The 21,100-nt window shown below is 35.4% G+C and overlaps 1 protein-coding gene and 2 pseudogenes across 3 annotated transcripts in view; 1 reads left to right on the top strand and 2 right to left on the bottom strand.

The window, feature by feature from the left end:
• Positions 1-21,100, bottom strand: part of LOC147506206 (uncharacterized) — a 168,239-nt gene that overhangs the window by 140,491 nt on the left and 6,648 nt on the right. The gene's annotated exons all lie outside the window — the stretch shown is intronic.
• Positions 498-6,394, bottom strand: LOC147506209 (aconitate hydratase, cytoplasmic-like; annotated as a pseudogene). The gene is made up of 7 exons (XR_015193616.1): positions 5,938-6,394; positions 3,807-3,932; positions 3,114-3,238; positions 2,946-3,038; positions 2,762-2,839; positions 745-1,224; positions 498-646 (listed from the first exon to the last, which is right to left on the bottom strand). The product of XR_015193616.1 is annotated as an aconitate hydratase, cytoplasmic-like (transcript).
• LOC147506208 (G-type lectin S-receptor-like serine/threonine-protein kinase At4g03230) lies at positions 7,802-12,855 on the top strand (annotated as a pseudogene). The gene is made up of 8 exons (XR_015193617.1): positions 7,802-9,186; positions 9,931-10,641; positions 10,688-10,804; positions 10,888-11,030; positions 11,117-11,328; positions 11,451-11,689; positions 12,090-12,240; positions 12,324-12,855. The product of XR_015193617.1 is annotated as a G-type lectin S-receptor-like serine/threonine-protein kinase At4g03230 (transcript).

Raw genomic sequence — 21,100 nt, 5'->3', positions numbered from 1 at the left:
GATTTTGAGGGAAACATTAATGGGCTTAAATTAATTGGCCGCTGAAACGGTTCCGTCTTTGCTTCATACTCGGGAACACCATCTTATGATTCTTGTTTCGAGTAAAGTTTCGCACATAAACCAAATTATAGCTAAAATGAATCCCGAAAGCAAGCGGTGCATGATCATAACTCACCTCAACATGAGGCAACAGATCGATTTGAGATATACACTGCCGATGAACAATATATGTACGAGATTGTCTGAGAATCAGTTATTAGTGCATATACTTAAGACTTCTTTGGTTGACAATTAGAGATTAAGTAGATCAAATGTTGTCCAATCACAAAGGTGAAAAGGCTATTGGGATTTAGGATCTTCTTGTTCAAGTTTTGGTAGCGATCTAGTATTGGTTCTACTTCCTCTCGCCTCGTCCTAAATTCCAAAAGTTATTAATTGAAAATGGGAAAGAAATGAATTCTTATTGAAATGTAGTAAATGCCTCCTTGAAAGCCATGGAAATGAGCATATTATCAATAAAAGGTTACAGGCATTACCATTGATATCATATACAACACGGGCTCGGCGGATGGCACGGCTAATAGCTTTGACAGCTTCATCCTGACCAATGATTCTTTAATCCAACCAATGATTGAAATTCCTAGGACTGAAATACAACAGTTAATACAATTGAAAAAAAAGTAATCTAGCCTCTTCCGTATGGAGAAGATGCATAGCCTAAAGGAGGAGCAGAGGATATCTTACCATGGCTGCATCAAATACATACAGTTTCTCCCCAGTGGAAATATGAATTGTTTTGGGACCAACTTTTCCCTTCAAGAACTTAATCACAAGGCGAATGTTGGCAAAAGTACCCCTTACCATCACCTCGTCATTACCACGATGACTTCCACAGGAATTGAAGTCTCTCCTATCAACCCCACGTTCCATGAGGTGCCATTTCTTTGGACTATCTTTGTGGATGCTACCAGCAGGTGAAATGGGATCAGTTGTAATACTATCCCCAAAGTTAAGCAAGCAGTAGGCATCCTTTACTTCATGTGGGCCAGGAGGAGACATGGACATGCCCTTGAAATAAGGAGGCTCGTGTATATAAGTTGACGTTGGATCCTAGGAATAGAGTTTGCCTGATGGAACAGACAGTTGATTCCACATTGAATTGCCTTTGGTGATTGCTTCATACGTACCCTTAAACATGTCTGGCAGCACGCTGGATTGCACAACCTGCAAAACCCCAAAAATGGAATTAAGAAATAAAAATAAAATACTTGAATCGGGAGCTTAAGATTTCTTACGCCCTGCTAGGTTAATGTGAAATACTGCAGAGGCAAAATCTTGGTTTGTTATGATGGGATAATGGGTCTGGGTGTCTTTCCAAAGCATACCCTACAAAATGAGAGCACGGTAACAATAGAATTCGGTCAAAAACTTTGCGGAGGGGCTTCTGCCTACTAAATTCTATTATTTTCTGATGGAAACCATGTACAATGACATAAGCAGACCATTAATTTGGCAAAACCATTTCAGAATTTAATCTGCAATCTTTTGCATCTCACCAAGCAAGCCTAAAAAGTGGAAACAATGGAATATCTTACATCTGCGACTTCTTCATTCGATGGCCATATATCCCTGAAAAATATATCTTTCCCGTTTTTTCTTACAAAAGTCCATACAACATTTTTGAAACTATTTTAAGCATCTCGAAAAAAAAAATGAACATCAGCATTCTAATGCAATTGATACCTTAACCAAATGAGTTTATTTAAGGTGAGTTCAAAGTTATGGAATGTGTTTTAAGTTGTTGAATTCAATTTTTTTGAATTGACATCATATAAAGAAGAATGGTAGTGAAATCCTACATTGTAAGAGACTTCAAATATAAAGAAGCACGTGCAGTAAGAAAGTTTTGCATTGCTTTTATTCAACAATATTGCAATCCCATTGCATTTACAATAAGAAATAAAAAAAACTAAGAATGTTACAACAATGAATTCTTTATGTGAACCAAGAGTAGATTACCTTAGATATATAGCTAAAGCATTTCTATAAACAAAATCCGATGAGAACAGAGAAAGTAAAATGAATCAAACCTTTGCAAGCAGACCTCTAAACTATTAATTCTATGGAGTCCTCTTTTGCATGCTGGTAATCCACATACACATCTATTTATCTTTTCTATCAATATTTTGAGATTGGGCCCCTTGCAAAGAGATTAGAGACAAAATGGTTAATAAAATGAGACGTAACATCAAACTCAAAAACATTGGAATGATATATGAGAAAAAACAAAGGTATGTTAAGAGATGAATTTACATGAACTGTGGGCAATAAGATCAAAATTCTCAGTAGACAATCTTCATGGTAGACTATAAAAGTGATGGTCAGAATTCACTCACCCAATTCGCATCCATCTGTTAAAGAAAAAACTGATTTTATTGATTTCAAGAAGAGTGGCTTTTTCAGGGGATTTGCAAGCAAAGAGTTGGGAAAAAGTTTCAAATCTAGGAGCGAGCTCTCTTTTACTGTAAATTACTCTATTAGGCTAAATAGAATGGCAGAAAGCGAACAACAAACTCGTTATCTAGCTTCTATTTGTATACATTGGATTACTTTCATAGATAACAGAAATGGCTTACTTAGCTGATGAATATTCAAAAGTCACACCATCACTCCAAATAATCACTTGAAGAATATAACTGTGCAGTATTAAGAATTAAGATTCAACTATGACGTTAGTGTGAGTTTCATATTTGCTTCGTACCTTTCTTTGGAGAAACCATGTAGCCACCAACAGTGCGATGGAATTTCCTGTGCATCCAGTTGAAGTTCTGTTGCACAACTGGAATTTTCAAAGAACATTATATCCTTTAGAATAGAAAATCGCACTGAGGAGAAGTACCAAAGAACTATAAAGGAAATAATCTAAACCGTCTCTCTTCACATACCAGCAGTGCGATCAAATCTCTAGCTAAAGCAGAAAAAAGGATGTTGATCATGCGTGTCCAATCAAAATCAAAAAGAGGTTTTCCTTCAACCCACTACAAATCAACAGAATATGAGAAGAAAACTATGGAAATAGAAACTAAATGTATCAGAGAGCCTCAAAGAGTTACCTGCGCAATCCAATCTCCCAGAGAGTAGACTACGCCACTTATCATCATTTTAGCTAAAACAAGATTTTCTCTTAAAGCTTCTTCATAAGCAGTCCAGTTGTACAGTGGTGCATATCTTGTTGTCTCTGGAGAAAATATAATTTTTTTTTTTTGTTTTTTTTACTGTTGGCAAAAGAAAGTGAGAGAGAGAGACGGAGATTGAGAGGGAGACGGAATGTGAAAGGACTATATGTATTTATGGTAATTAAAGACACGTAATTAATATTAAGTGGACAAATGGTACAATCGAGGGAACCAAGAGCAACAGAGCCAAGGCTGATGAGCATGAGCTGCCGAAAGATGATGAAACCATTGGAAGATCGTAATTTCCTTTAAAAAAAAAAATCAAAACATATCAAACTCATAGAGTACCCAAGGACTATTAAAATCAATTTAGCTCAACCAACAAAACAATTCTTCAAAGGGGCTTTTGTATTTGAGAAAACAAACAAATCTTTTTCCAAACAAAATTTGAGTGAATAGTAAAGTTTGCGACCATATATTATTTCCCATCGATCCCTATATAGTTTCTATCTAAGGTCACATAAAGCTAGGTTCTTATAGAAATTTACTTTGAATATGGAATTTTTTTCTGATGAACGTTAAAACGGCTAAATAGCTTATTGAAACAAAACAGGACTAAAGTTAGTGTACCTCAGTTTTCCTATAATAGGAGTAAATGTCTTTAATGTATTCAACAACGGCAAGTGGATTATTCGAATCACAGCTGTCTATATCAATAATGGGATCTGGCGATACGTCCTCCATTTCAACCTCCTCCTACAATAATCCCAAGGTGTAAGATCATCAGTTAAAATTTTTAAAACCCGTTTCACAGAGCTGTCTTAGTTAATCAACAACATAGATAGTACATACAATCTTAACTTCTGTGAGTTTTGTGAACATCGGCAAAGGCAAGTCATTAGCTGCCTTGTACTCATCCACATCTATGATAGTATAGTCTTCCGGTAGTATCGACAGTTTTGGTTTTTTAGCTTCCTGTAATACAAAACAATCTCATTAAAAGATTTTCATGACAGTCGATTGAGTTCTCTGCTCCATTGGAATGGCAATCTCTTTCAATTGTAGCTCTCGCTATTGTTCTGTCTAATAAAGGCTCTGCTGTAGATTCTACTGATGCCAGATGATCCATTCCCATACGGTTGGTACCCACTTTTGCAGTTAACTCAAACGATACCCTGTGACCAATGACAATGTCATCATTTTGGGACCCATTGTCTAAGTTTGCAAGTGATGCAACCTCCAAAATCTGATTCTCCAGATGGAAATTGTCTCCGGAAGGTGGTGTCACGGGATCTGGTGTTATGGAACCAGAACCTTGATGTGGCCCCCAATTGCGTGTAGAGAACCCATCAATACTCGAGCTTAGGAGGTTCTCCGAAAGACGAAACTTCGAGAAAAAGATGTCGGTGAAGTGAACTCATTATCCGGGAAAGGAGAAGAAGTGCCCGAATTAGAGATCACTAAACCCCGGGTGATAAGGTGGCCAACCGGGCTTCGTGGATACAGATAATAGGACTGGAATTCATAGTGAGAAGGTGGAAATTTCGACCGGCTACACTATTTCTCGCAACTTGCATCCAGCCGAGGATGTTAGTAGTCGAGCAAATGGCACCTCCGGTGACGAAGGTGTTGTCGATGCAAAGGTTCGGAGGGGAGTAAAGGGAGCAAAGTGGATGGTTCAAGAGTGAAGGTTGAGAAAACAGGTGGAGAAACTAACGGGTCTCCGTGCGCATAAGGCCCAATGGCAAAGATGGAATTGGGACCGGGGAATAGACATTTGCCGGATAGAGAAGTGAAGGATAAGAATCCTGGCGGTGTCCGGGTAGCGAAGGGGTTCCGATTTGAAGGAATGAAGCAGGGAAGAGGGAGGAGCGCTGGGGTAATACAACAAATGGCGGATGGGCTGAATTTCGGTGGAAGCCCGGTGAGATTCGACATTACTGCAGGGTTCGAGGGACTAAAGCGAGAATGGCCAATTAAACTTCCTATTTCTATGAGATCCAAAACACAAATACCCACTCCAGTGAATCCCCCATCTTCTTTTCTGCAATGTGCCCCAAGATGATTACATATGTAAGCTTGTAAAGAGAAATTTCAAGTAAGCTAGCACATACTTTCTGTAGATATATAAATCTTGAAAATGAATATTTAAAAAATAAATAAAAAAGAGATATCAAGAAAAGGTAGACTTGCACCAAATCATCCAAAGAAAGGTTAAAGTTGAAGCAAAACGAAATGAAGGCGAATCCTACACCCCCCGTGCTAGCCACATGCAAGAAACTAATAAGTCTAGTAACAATTTATATTTACAAGAACAAAGCGGGCAGATCAAAAGCATATATAATTGAGCATCTCGAAGCGACCTCAACGGCAGAATTTAGTTCTCATGACTGAGATATGAAACAACTTACAGCTATACAACTAAGTTACTTGAATCTTCTGATGTATTTTGAACAAAGGAAAAAAAGAAAAAACCAAAACACCAACTTAATTTCCTTTTAAACAACCGATGCTAGAACGAAACTAACATTCCTACCAAAGTAGCGAAATAGTTGCAGATCCTCGAATCAGTAGTTTCCAATATATGAAATTCTTGAATTGGTTAAATGAAATTTTGTGTGTTCGCTACAAAATTGTAAGAAAGTAAAAGATGAAAAGAATGGACAATCACGATTCATTCACTCTTTAGACTATGAAGATGCTGTTCACAACATTTTTTTATCACTTCACTACTATTTGCACTATATTGTATAAAACTGACCTGCACAACAACGTCTGAGGAGTCTATTACTTTATAAAGCTCACCCCAAATACGTTTACTTTGCCCCTTCTCAAACATTGTATGCCTAACCCGGTCCCTTAAACCATCTTCTTAACCTCCTTCTACAATTTGATTAGCTAAGATCTTCTCGTCGAAAGCATCTACACAATCAAAAAGTACACATCACGAACATACATCAACATAAAAAATGCTGGGTTCTTCATTCGGCAGTAGAAAGACAATTAGAAGCAAGGAGAAAAGTAAGTTTTAGACTATGTGCGAGTTCAAATCCCTCGATTGAGAGTTTGAGTTTTTCCCAAATTCCTTCGGTATAGAGTATTTTGGATAAGCCCTTGGATGTGGCTGTCGGATAAAAGCTTTTCAAGAAGACAACGTTCTAGGACATGGTAATAGAAAAAATTAACGAAAATCTTATTACTTTTAGTTTCTATTGCCTGCGAACTTACTGAGCGGTTGTTTTTTTTTTTTTTTTTTTGAACGGTGATGGGAAGAGAGACTGCATGTTGGGTAAGAACTAAATAAAAATGTGAAATAGGAGAAGAAGAAGAACTTACCTATTATATTACACCGAACAATTTTTTTTCCTTCACAATGCGTTGTTTTGGGCAAAATGGTGCGACTGTTCTGAAAGAAACTTTAGTTGAGGTTAAGAAACCGGAGGTTAAGTGATTAGAGGTTTTTTTTAATTTAAGAGACAGAGAAGAGAAGGCTGTTGATCCCAAATATTTCAAGAGGGGCAAGAGATAATACGATTTTTTTTACCTACTGTTTGCAAAAAAAAAAGGTGGGATACGTAGAGATTGAGAGGGAGACGAAAAGTGAAAGGATTAGTATATTTATGGTAATTTAAGTCTTAATTTATGACTAATAAATATAGGCGTACAATTCATATAGTCATATAGTGCGTGCATTTGGTTTTCAACCTGAATTTACACAAAACTCCTTTGTGAGTGTGTTATAACTTAAGGGTATAAATGGAAATAAAAGTTGAAATGACCGAATAGTCTTTTTTAAAGGCATTGAATATTTTTTTTTAATATCTAATCAAGGGTATTTACTGGTAGATAAAAGGTTGGTCTAATTTAAAATGTCAGATTAATTATAGTGTACTTTACTAATAGAGATAAATCCTTCTACCAAAAAAAAGTAATATTGTGATAAATTTCAAAATAGGTTATGTGTTATGTACGTAATAATTAATCTCAAATCAACTCAAAAATTGAATCCTCGTCTTATGCACAAAAGCTTTTTCTTAAAGAGAACATACTATTTATTTTTATTTTTTATTTATTATTATTATATCTTTGCAAAAAACATAAAACATGGAAATATAAAGTTTGGTTTTATTTATTGTGTATATGAATTGGCTTTTACTTTTAATTGTGTCTTGTTTTGGGGATTGGATCGTTATTTTTTGGGAATTAATTTTCTTGGTTGATGATATCAATCTGGACGGGGGGGGGGGGGGTTATTTTCATTTTGGGTCTTTTTGGTTTTGGTTTTCCTAAATAATGGGTCCTCACTAATCGATTTATTAGGCTTTGGTCCTCAGTAATCGACTTATTAGGCTTTGGTCATGTAGTTTGAGTGTTATTCAAACTAACATTCAAACGACATGAAACGATATAGTCACATCGTTTGAGTATACATTCAAATGATATAGTTATGTTGTTTGAGTGTAAACAGAAACGGCCCGGAGGGTTCGTTTTGGCGATACCGGTTGAATTGGTTGCTAGGCCGGGACTTTGATGGCAAACTTGTAAAATTCCCTGTTTTTTTTAAGGGTTGCCCAATCCAATTTGATTTTCATTTTCTCATGTCAATGAAGAGCAGCAGGGAGAGCCCCAAAATTTCTCCTAAAATGTTTTAGTTTATTTCATTTCCTAAGGAGCTGAGGAGGACGTTATTGATCCTTGCAAGCAATTTTCGAAATGGAAATAAGGCATTTTTGTTTCAGTTTTGTTTGGTCGTTCTATCTAGTGTCCTGCAATGCACAGATGAACACTTTGACATGGAACCAAAGTATCAAAGATGGGCAAACCATAGTTTCCTCAGGCGGGTTATTCGAATTAGGATTCTTCACTCCCAAGAATTCAACTAACCGATACGTAGGGATATGGTATCACAAGATTCAGCCACAAGGAGTTGTTTGGGTTGCTAACAGAGAATACCCGGTAAAAGATTCCAGAGGAGTTGTTAAGATAGGAGAGGATGGTAATCTGGTTGTTTTAGATGGAAGTGAGAAAGCTATTTGGTCCACAGATAGTTCCTTTATATCAACTAGAACCACTGCTGTACTTATGGATTCAGGGAATTTAGTTGTACGTGAAGAAAATTCGAAAAATAACTCAGAGATTATTCTGTGGCAGAGTTTCGATCATCCAACAGATGCATTTCTTCCAGGTATGAAGCTAAGGATATCAACCAAGTCAAAAAATAGATTTCTTACTTCATGGAAAAATTCGAGCGACCCAGCAGTTGGAACCATTTCATTTGGAACTACTGCTTCTAACTCTGACCAACTATGGCTGTGGAGATCATCAGTTTCATACTGGAATGGAACCTTGAACGATAGTCAATTTGAGAAGATTTCAGAAAACGATACAAATAATTTTTTCTTCAGTAAAATTGGAAATGGTGATGAAGCTTACATCACATATTTTTCTACTCAAAACTTAACAAGGCTAGTGTTGGATGTCAATGGACTATTGTCATTACTCGTTTGGCGTAGTGGATTCTGGTGGCGTGTGTGGTATTTACCAAAGACTCTGTGCACCTTTGAGTCTTGTGGGCCTTATAGTAGCTGTTATTTTAACGGCGCCTTTTATTTAGTGGGCGGAAACAGCGGAAATGATTACCGCACAGATGGGCCTTGTGCGTGCATAACGAATTTTGAGCCTGTTTCTCAAGAGGCCTGGGAGCTGGGAGATTTTTCTGGTGGTTGCAAGAGAAAGACACCTCTACAGTGTGGAAAGGAAGAGGATGGGTTCTATCCTTTAAAAAATGTGAAGGCGGTAGTCCCCACTTCTGCATTTGAAGCTGCAACAGCAGAAAGTTGTCGAACAGAATGCCTCAGTAGATGTACTTGTAATGCTTATGCTTACACGAATGGGAGCAGCGCTGGCATAATCTCATGCCTAATCTGGGATGGGAGTTTTAGAGTTTTTACTGGTGCAACAACAATTGACCCTAGTGACATTTTCGTACGTATAGATGCTTCGGAAATTGGTAAGTCGGCTTCACTAATTTTTCCTTCATGGTAACGGGGCCTTTGAATTGCATGCTTTAAGTGCCATTATAGCAGCAAAGAAAATGCTTTGCCAGAGACAGAGTGAGTTTCATTTTTTTTTCCTCCGTTGAGTTTGTCCAGAACCATAAAGTCATAAACCTGCACAATCCCAAGTAGAGCCATTAGATTATACCATAGTATATAATATGACCATAGTATATAGCAAGCCATCTTAATTCATCACCCATTAGATTACTCTCTACCCATTCCTCAGCTCGATGGTCATAGCTATGTACCAACCTTCCATTATCTCATCCACATCTTGACACAATAAATTTGCGAACAAGTTTCTCGACTGCTCAACAATCTGATATATAGAGGTCGATGGATGGTTCCTAGTCTAACTTATATTTGGCGACTCCTAGTAATACTTACGAAGGACGTTTTGTTTCGTTTAATGGTTATTTGCCAATACCCTCCACTGCGTAGAGGCTCTTTGAGTTGGGATGCTATACTGTGGTGGTACAAATCTACTGCCCCATATATAAGCAGCTATAAGCTAATTAAGTCGCTATTGTTAGTGGTGAGGTGCATTTTGTGTAAGGCATAATTGGTTAGTTCAGTGCCTTAACATTCATGGGGGATCTGATAACTTGTTATTATATAGTTCGTTGGTATCTACTACCAACTTCAAGTTTTGGTTGAATCCCCTAAACACCATACTCATTTCCAAAACTCTGCAGTGACTAATCGAAGACTTTGTCAGAATTGTGGCATACACGCCATTCCATATCCTTTAAGTACTGGACCGAACTGCGGAGATCCAGCTTATCGCAATTTCAAATGCGATGATTCCACAGGTTACCATACTTTCAACGCATTGGACTCCAGCTATGCAGTTAATAAGATTATCCCAGAGATGCGCACAATTGTTATCAAATGGGACAGCTCAAATAATTCCTGCTATGCAAAAAGTTACCATAGCGATATACAGTTAAATCCTTCGCTGCCTTTCCACATGACTTCTAATAATACTATCTTCATGTTCAACTGTCCTAGTCCTCTTCGGTCATCTGGTACAGATTGCAATTCGTCAAGCTTATGCCCCATGATAATGCTGGACAAAATGCAATGTTTTTCCTCTATGAGGACCTGCTGTAGTTATATTGCTGGCAAATCGTCCTCAACATTACATAGGATTGGTGTGTTGAACACTGGGTGCGAGTTTTATGCAAGTGTGCATAATGATCTTATAAGGCTGCCAGTAAGTGATTGGTCATATGGAGTGGAGATAGGGTGGGAATCACCATTGGAGCCCTTCTGCAATTTACCAAAAGATTGTGAGGACTGGCCACATTCAGCATGCATGCCAGAGAGGTCAGGGACGGGAAATAGAAGGTGCATTTGCATTTCAAGCTTCCGTTGGGATCCATTAGCTGGTTACTGTACAAAAGGTGAGAAATTGTTTTAACTTGACATTTTTTTTCTTCTTTTGTTCAGAACATTCTTGGACTAGAAGATCACTGTCAGTGATTATTCCTGTTACCACTATCGTCGGGCTTCTGTTTCTCGGCACCATCAGTCGGTGGTGGAGGGGCAAAATGTTTAAGGAAAATGGTAAATTTCTGAACTTACTTTATCTTTTTGGAAAGTAGTAAACTATTTGCCTGTGTTTTGGATGTTGCGCTAAAGACATCCAGGTCGGATTGCAGATAAATTTAGAGGAAATGGTAAGGAAGAGCTAGATGTTCCATTCTTTGATTTTCGTAGTATCGCCGCAGCTACTGAGAATTTCTCAGATTCCAATAAGCTTGGACAAGGTGGTTTTGGGCCAGTTTACAAGGTGACAAAATATCAACCAAACCATTATAATTTAAGGTGTTTTCACTCTATCACCTTTTGTCAAAAATGAAAAATTGGTGGTTCCAGGGCAAGCTATCAGGAGGACAAGAAATAGCTGTGAAAAGGCTTTCTCGAACTTCTGGACAAGGACTAGAAGAGTTCAAGACTGAAATCATATTAATTGCAAAACTTCAACACCGGAACCTTGTTAGACTTTTTTAGGCTGTTGTATTCAAGGAGATGAGATGTTGCTACTCTACTAATACATGCGAAGAAAAGCTTGGACTACTTCCTCTTTGGTTTGTTTTACAAAACTTAAATAGCTACAAGATCATATCTATTTAGTTTTAATTTCCTATAACTACTCCTGACTTTTGTTACTATTCAGGCGTTAATACATGTAAACTTTGAATTTCGACAGATCAAAATCATCGCCAAATTCTTGGACTGGGAAAAGCGTTTCACCATCATAGTGGGCATTGCTCGAGGGCTTTTATATCTTCATCAAGACTCAAGGCTGAGAATCATCCATAGAGATCTAAAGACTAGTAATATTCTTTTAGATGACGAGTTCAATCCAAAAATCTCAGACTTTGGAATGGCAAGGATTTTTGGAGGAAATCAAACTCAAGCAAATACTAACAGAGTAGTTGGCACATAGTAAGTATAAGACTTTCTGACCATCAAGAATATGATATATGACTCAGTATGATACTTTTTGAAACTCCAAAGCTTCGCCGGTGCACCTCCAAAAGTTTTTCGAATCATGGCTCTGTCCCTGCTCAGATATGAACGTATTATATGATTTAGAGCGGAGTTATAGTGAAGAAGTTTAAAACCAAGAGTTGAATAGCTAAATTATATAAGCGGAATGAATTATTTCAGAAAACAAAATGTGTTTATGTTTTTTGCATACATACAGTGAATTTCTAAGTTTCATTTAGGAGTAAATGAAAATGGTACCGTAGAGTCTCTGCTATGTGTAGAAGGATGTACATTTTCCAATCCAGTATTGGTTCTAGTTTTTTATGTTGTACACTTGTACCTTGGTTTAGCGCAGCGGGTATATGTCTCCTGAGTATGCCTTAGATGGCCTTTTCTCAACAAAATCTGATGTCTTCAGCTTCGGGGTTGTACTACTTGAAATCGTCACTGGGAAGAAAACTACTAGCTTTTATCACTCTGAGAATTCATTCAGTCTTCTAGGATACGTGAGTAATAGACCTTTTCAATAACTCTTCTTTCATGTTGTAGTCTACCTTCTCTTCTAACGTAAGTGTTTATTATGCCCCAGGCATGGAGACTTTGGAGTGAAAACAAGGGGTCAGAGTTAATTGATCCGTTGTTAGTTAATGAAGCAAGAAGTGATGTTAAAGATGTTATCAAGTGCATTCATCTGGGGCTTTTGTGTGTCCAAGAAGATGCCACAGATCGACCATCAATGGCCTCTGTTGTGATCATGCTCACAAGTGAAACAATGGATCTAGTAACACCCAAAAAACCAGCTTTCTTCATCAGAGAAAGTCTTCTCACTCAATCTTCATCAAGTGGTCCAGATAACTGTTCCAAGAATGAGCTAACAGCTTCAATGTTGGAAGGAAGATAGCTATTTGAATTCCTATAACTATTTGTAATTCAAAAAACTTGCATTTTTCACAAACATAGATCACAAAAGTGTTTGCTAAAAGATCATTGTGTAAGAAATAACGATACGATGTGCATCTATTTTTCCACAGAGTGACTCTCCAGGACAGATCGGGGGAAAAGTACTTCTCATAACTATATTTTTTTAATCACTCACAAGGACAGGGTAGATGAAATGCCAATTATATTTTTGACGCGAAATTAAAAATTGTTCAAGTAGATGAAAAGTAAAGTATGCCCCTAGCACAAAATAATAAATGGCCCGGCCAAACCAAAACGACCCCGTATATATAGTATGAATATTGATTGTTCATACTTATTTGGAGTATGAACAATCACTATTCATATCTCAACTTAGTTATTCGATCACACATCACAAAAGTTCCTTCAAATGGGAAACTAATTTTACGAAAAAGGTTATATACAGTCAGAAGAAAGCATTCTTCTAGTTGGGGACAGCCATTTTATATACTGTCAAATTTTATTCACCCAATCCAAGTTTGCCTGGACAACCCCAAGTAAAGGAAGTTTGTCTACTTACAAATTACAAGTAATGAAATAGGAACACCGGTCATTCATCCCACCAGTGCCCCCAAAACTCCTGATTCTTCGTGAATAAAGATTTCAACAAGAGTTTATAACAGTTCTGTAAGTCACTATAAGCTGAATAAATTGTTCGCGGACTGATTCACGAATGCTCAACTATGACCATATAACACCAGTTAACTGCATAGTTCTAATCATCTACCAAAATTACAACCACTTCTCATTACATTTGTTTAGAGATCACGGTCAGCAAACACAGAACATTGAGTTAGATAACAACCAGAGTAGAACAAATAAAGATTTCAGCTTCAGAGAATATGAAGCAACACTACAATGGTAATTGAAAGGAGGCGCATCTTCGAATGCTTTTTAGGAGTCTAAGGCACGAAGACGTTTTTGGTTGAGATTGTCCACTTCTCCCACCAGTTCAGCTGCCACGCAGCTACGTGCATTTATTACCTACAGGATAGAGAAGTGGAATCAAGGATTGACTAGGCGGGCAGCAGAAATCTTGATCCTAATAATTTTCGGCTAAATCTACCGTGCGCGAGATGTATGGTGCGCCATTACATCTCGGCCACTCATCAAGGGGGTGCGTGTGTATTTCGAGGCAGAAGTACTGAATCCAAAGGCGCTGACGACCTGCGCACCTTACGACCTGCGCACTGAAGAAGTGCTCATAATTTTCAGCAACAGGTCAGAATAGAGTATGAGACTGCTATGTGAAATTGTGGCAGCACCTCCTAATATGCTTTAAATATCAACTACAATATCCAAACTTTTCAGAAGCTAAGATTTAATAACAAATGACCATATCAGTTACCGTGCTATAAAGTTTTAGTATTTATTATTTATTATGATAAGATGTTTTAGCATTTCATACTACTTTTTTGCACACCCGTAATTCCTACTACACGGAATTTCCCAATGACCCAATCCACCCTAAAGAGTAAGGTAAAACCAAAATGTGAAGTTTCATTTTGAAAATAAGAGAAACACCTCAAATCCCCGAGCATAATAATAAGTACTAAACAATAAATAACTCAGAGAAGATTTTTTTTTTGCTTGGTACTCAGAGAAGAAAAGACCCAACAGGAGAGGTTGAAGTTTTTCCAGATAAAGGACCCATCTGAGAAACTAAAGTACATGCACCTAATACCTATTCTCTCCTTAAGTTGGCCTCTAAACCACAATGTGAAGGTTTATTGAACTGGCTCTGGCTCTGGCTCTGGCTCTGGCTCTCTACGTGTAACTGTGCAAGTGAGACTCAAATTTCCTTCTAAATGCTTTAAAGTCGTCCACAAATGCTACATTTCACATTCCATGCCAAAGAATAATAAAAAGTATATAGTAACTGAATTGTCGTTTCAAAACCATTATTAAAAAAAGTTTAGGATACAAGAAAAACATTTTTATAAGAATAAACACACAAACACTAAGTAAAAAAGAGAGAAAGTAAATCCTTAATATAAAAGAAAAGAGACATTTCTTTTTTGAGAAAACAGAAAGTATTTTAAAACAAATTGAAGAAAGCTAAACAATATAGAATCATTGTTTCAAGAGCAGACTATATTTTTGGCTTAAAAAAACCATTTTCAAAACCATTGTTTCATGCTCACTGTAAGAAGTTGAAATTAGAAACCAGGAAACATTGAAAAGGTGTTATCGACTAATTGAGAGAATTTTGACGAGTAAGTCTCACTTGATATAAAAGAACTTCCTTGACATAGTAAAGTTGATTGCCAAGTGAATTTGCTCCACGTCCCTTCCGCAATGAATCCTCAGAAAAAATTCACAGGCGTGGAGAATAATATTTTCCTACAATATGGAAGTTTTTTACTGCCAAGTAAAACATACTCGCGAATATCCCCCTTACAGTTCAAGACACCCTAAAGAGTGAGGAAAAGCAAAATTTTATACCTGAAATTATTTCCCTCCTTACAGTCTAAGACACCCAATAAAAAAGTCAAAAAATCCATCAAATGACAAACGTCTTATACCTGAAGTTAATAATTTATGTCAAAATGAGTTGTGAAGCTAACATAGCACATAAAACACAGCTCAGCTAATTTGATAGTCTCGAAAGCAATTCGTACTTCTGATGATGGATGATTTGGGAGTTTAAAAGTAAGAGTGGGAGTGGTAACCCCTAGAGGTGGTCTGTGTGACTAAAGATTAAAGTTAAGCTAAACAGAAGAGAAACTCATCGTACCACTGAATGTCTTGCATTCAACCAGACAGCCAAACTGCCACATTTCAGCATCTGCATATTGGCCAAGAATCACACAACACATTGTTTCAAAACATTTGTAAAACCATTTGAAAAAGTAATCTGCATATTAGTAAAAAAAATTGGGCGGAGCCCCTTCACCGAGAAGGGGGTGGAAGTGCCTCGATGACAGGGGGGGTTCAGCCTCAGTGAGGGGTCGTGTTTCCCCGGCCATGTCCTCAGCAGGAAGTGGGGCGGTAGGTGGTGGGATGCCTCGTCGGGGAGTGGGGTTTCCACTCGAGTGACCCGAGTCCTCAGCATCTGTTTCTACTATCAAAATTAATAAATACGTAATAAACACTGTATAAAAATACGATGTGGGACTAAGTGTCAGGTGATGATGCTTGGAGGATTAAGACGGCTTATGTAATTCAGCGATTGATAACAATTATCTAGTTCATTGATGCGTACTCAAAGCAACCTCCTGAAAAAAAGTGTGATCAGGTTCAAGATTGACATAATAAAATGTAATAGATCGATATTCGAACACAAATATGTTAGTTCTAGAACCTATTCGGATGTAGTGATGTACAGATCTCGGAAATAACGAGTCAGCAAGGAAAACATAATGGATTACGACAGAAATTTAGAGACTGAAGCTACTCGAGATGTGCCATTGTAGGTTATCCAATGAGGTCTCTTGCAATGAATATTGATATACTTGATAGGAGAGCTTGTAGCACTTGATGGTTCCCACTTCCCACCAGGGCCAATTGCTTCTCTGAGTGCTTCCTAAAGATACTCGGCTAGAGTCGAACTCTTCCATCTAATCTCAACCATGCTCTCTGCTTCTACTATCTCCATTATTATGTGCTAGAAGTTGCCACACTAATTTCTTCACCTTAATATGTTTTCCTCTCTCTCAATTTCCCATTATATGTTTTATTTGTTTATCGTCAATGATATTATTTTGATATAAATCGAGTAATAGATAGAATCCTAAATAGCAAGGCAATAAACTTCAAAATTTTCACCTGCCCTTAATAGTATGATAAAACAAAACAATCAAAACAATAGTATGATAATGAGTGGATCATCTATAAAAGGGAAATAAGTAAATGAAGCTCTCATCATCAAGATTAGAGAGTAAACATATTATTCATAACAAACTAGTATCCTAACGAGACATCTCCCCGACATTCAAATTGACTATGTATCCTGCCTCCACATATTCCCATGTAGCAATTTTCATATTTACTATTTACTATCTATATACTAAAGCGGAGACTTCTAATGAAAGATTTTCTCTCTCCTATGTGGCACTCTACTATGAGAGTTAGTTTTTTATATTTCTTATGTGGCACTCTAATATGAAAAATAATCTTTAGAGAGTTTGATTGTATTTATAATTCTTATATTTGGAGAGCTTGAGTGTATTTCCAATTCTTATATATTTTATCAAATAAAAAAAATGGCTAAAAAATAGGTAATTTGTAAAAGGTAATTTCCTCTTACGAATCAAACACTTTTAGTGTTCCAATTCTTATATATTTGATCAAATAAAAAAAAATTGCTAAAAAATACGTGATTTGTAGAAACTAATTCTCTATTACAAATCATACAATTTTAGTGTTTATGATAAAACACCGACTTATTTCGAATATATCTTTAACACGGCCTCACAAAATATATAATAGAAAATGGAAAAAAAATAAAAAATAAAAATAACGGCAAAGCAATAATGACAAATATTTTAAAAAATATATAATACTGAATGAAACTAACATAAAAAAACTATTAATGGGGAACCGAAAACTGGATGCAAATGCATCGAACTAACCTCAAATAATATTTAACGGGAAATTGAAAACTGAATGCAAATGCAAGCATTAAACTAATCTTAAAAATTAATTAATAGAAAATTGGAATATGGATAGAACTGCATTAAACTAACATCAAAAAATAATTAACGGAAAATCAAAATTTAGATGCAAATACATCAAACTAACATAAAAAAATAATTGTCTGAAAATCAGAAACTGGATGGAAATGCATTGAGCTAACCCTCAAAGATTAAATTAACGGGAAATCGAAAACTAGATACAACTGTATTGAACTAACTTCATAGAAAAATTAATTATAAATTAGAAACATTATGCAAATGCGTGGAACTAATCTTAAAAAATAATTAACGGGAAATCGGAAACCGGATGCAATTGCACTGAACTAATCTCAAAAAATAAACTGGATGCAAATACATTAAACTAACCTCAAGAAATTATTAACAGTAAATCGAAAACTGGATGCAAATTCATTGAACTAATCTCAAACAATAATTAACAAGAAATCGAAGACTAGATGCAAATGCAACTTTATCAAATAATAAATGAGAAATCGAAAACTGGATGCAAATGCATTAAACTAATCTCACAGAATAATTAACGGGAAATCAGAAACTAGATGCAAATGCATTGAACTTATCTCAAAGAACAATTAACATGAAATTGAAAATTAGATGCAAATGTATTAAACTAACCGAAAAGAATAATCAACGAGAAATCATAAACTAACTGGATGCAACTGCATAGAACTGATCTCAAAAAATAAATAGTGGGAATTGGAAATTGGATGCAACTGCATTGAACTAACTTCAAAATATAAATAACGAAAAATAAGAAACTAGAAGCAAATGCATTGAACTAACCGGCTTCAAAACATAGTTGGGTTATATGTTGTGGGAATGTTTCGATAAGTATAATTTTGTATTTAAAGTGATGTTTATCTTATCTCTTTCTGTATGATTGGGAACTCCTTGTTATTCAAGTAGCTTCAATATATATATATATATATATATATATATGAACTTCACCTTATTAAGCAATCTTACAAAACTTGAATCAAACTTCTATTATTAAACAACAAAATGAAGTTGAAGGGTTTTATCAAAGGTGAGTTATTTTTTTTTTAATGGAGAATGAAGTTTTCACGTTATAAGAAATTTGGGTGAGTGATCAATATAATATTAATATATAATAGTTCTACATATTTGCAAATATTTTTAAGAATAATTAATATAACAACACCCGTTCATAGATAATCTTTGAAGATTCCACATAGTGAGTCATGCATAATTTAAAGAATAATTAATGGGAAATCAGGAACTGGATAATCTTCGATGATCCCACATAGTAAATCAAACATAATTTATTTTTTATGTCATGTTTGCAAAGACACTACAGATAGATCAGTAGAAATTGGTATTACACACCACATTGGATAATTAAAAGGAAATCGGAAACTGGATTCAAATACATAACTGAGCTCAAAAAGTAATTAACGGGAAATCGGAAATTTTATCCAAATGCAATAAACTAAACTCAAAAAGTAATTAACTAGAAATCGGAAACTGGATGCAATTGCATTAAACTAACGTCAGATAATAACTAACAGGAAATTATAAATTGGATGCAAATCCTTGAAAAATATTTAACGGGAAATCGGAAACGGTATGCAAATACATCAAACAAACCTCAGATAATTAATTAATGGGAAACCAAAAACTGGATGCAAATGTATTAAACTAAACTCAAAAAATAATTAACAAAAATCAAAACCGAATGCAAGCGCATTGAACTAACCTCATAGAATGGTGGTGGGAAATCAGAAACTAAATGCAAATGTATTGAAATAATCTCAAAGGATAATTAATGGGAAATAAAAAATCGGATATAATTGCATTGAGCTAACCTCAAAGCATAAATAATCAGAAACTAGATGCAAATATATTGAACTAACCTTAGAGAGTTATTAACGGAAAATTAGAAACTGGATCCAAATGTAACGAACTAATCTCAAAGACTAATTAACGAAACATTAAAAAATGGATGAAACTGCACTGAACTAACCTAAATGAATAATTAACAGAAAATTATAAATTTGATGTAACTGCATTGAACTAACCTCAAAAAATAATTAACGGGAAATTGAAAACTTGATGCAAATGCATTGAACTAACCTCAAAGAACAATTAACATAAAATCGAAAATTGGATGCAACTGCATTGAACTAACCTCCAAGAATAATTAATGAAAAACTAAAAACTAGATGCAACTGCATTAAACTAAAATTAGGGATTAACTAACGGGAAATCAGAAATTGGATGCAAATGCATTGAAATAACCTAAAAAAAATAGTTAACTGGAAATCGGAAGTCGGATGTAACTACATCGCACTGACCTCAAAGCATAAATATCTGCTTTTTTAGCCTTCTCACATGAGTAATTATGAGTAATTAAGAACCCAAAACGAAAGTAAATTTATAAAAACAGACTCTTACATGTATGCAAACTGTATAGAAATTGTAAACTATCGAGCTAACCTAGAAAAACAATTAACGTGAAATCAGAAACTGGATGCAGATGTATTGAACTAACCTCAAAGAGTAATTAACGGGAGATTGGAACCTGGATGCAAATGCAATGAACTAATCTCAAATACTAATTAACGAAACATAAAAAACTGGATGCAACTGTACTGAATTAACATTAATGAATAACTAACGGGAAATCATAAAGTGGATGCAATTGCACTGAACTAACCTCAAACAATAACTAATGGGAAATCGGAAACTTGATGCAACTGCATTAAACTAACCTCAAAGAATAATTAATGAGAAATTGAAAACTGGATGCAACGTACTACATTAAACTAAACTCAAAGAATAATTAATGGAAAATCAGAAATTTGATGCAAATGCATTGAACTAATAACCCTAAAATATTTTTGTATTATATGTAAGGGGAATAAATGTCTCGACAAATATAGTTTTGCATTTTAAGTAGTGTTTATCACAATTCTTTTATTGTGATTGGGAATGTCTTGCTATTCAAGTAGCTTCAATATTATCTTCACCATATTGGGCATTCTCACAAAACTTCAATCAAACTTCTATTGTTAAACCGAACAATAAAAAGAAGTCGATGAGTTTTATCAAGGTTTGATGTTTTCTTTTTATAGAGAGTGGTGCAAGAAATTTAAATGAGTAATTAATATAATTTTCATATCTCATAGCTATGTATAGTTGCTAATATTTTTTAGAATAATTTAATATAATGACACACGTTCGTAGGACACGTTCATGTAATAAATCTTTTCAAGTGGGAGTAGTATATTCTTTGAGGATATGAAAACAATCAATCTATTTTAGTGATTTGTACACATTAGTACGTAAGCCGAGTGGTGATGATTTACCGCTAAATCACCATAAATCTAATAAAATTATTATACAAACTAAGCTAGATCGAGTTTAAGATAATTCCATTTGAAAATTATGGATTAATATCCTAAACCACAAAGTGAAGAGGCTATCTCAATTTGATCCATTAGTTTCCAAGTACTTATGCACCATAATCGCTACCATTAACGTATTTCGGTTTATTTTCAATAAAAATATATTATGATTTGAAAATTTGCCGCTAAATCACCATAAATCTAGGAAAACTATTATACAAGCTAGATTAAGTTTAAGATAATTCTATTTGAAAATTACGGATTAATATCCTAAACCACAAAGTGAAGAGGCTATTTCAATTTGATCCCTTAGTTTCCAAGTACTCATGCACCATAATCGCTACTCATTAACGTAGTTCAGTTTATTTTCAATAAAAATATAT

The sequence above is a fragment of the Coptis chinensis genome, chromosome 4 (genome assembly GCF_015680905.1).
Source record: "Coptis chinensis isolate HL-2020 chromosome 4, ASM1568090v1, whole genome shotgun sequence".
Classification (NCBI taxonomy): Eukaryota; Viridiplantae; Streptophyta; class Magnoliopsida; order Ranunculales; family Ranunculaceae; genus Coptis; species Coptis chinensis.
The sequence above is the reverse complement of the archived record's forward strand: the minus strand, read 5'-3'. Positions and strand labels throughout refer to the sequence as shown.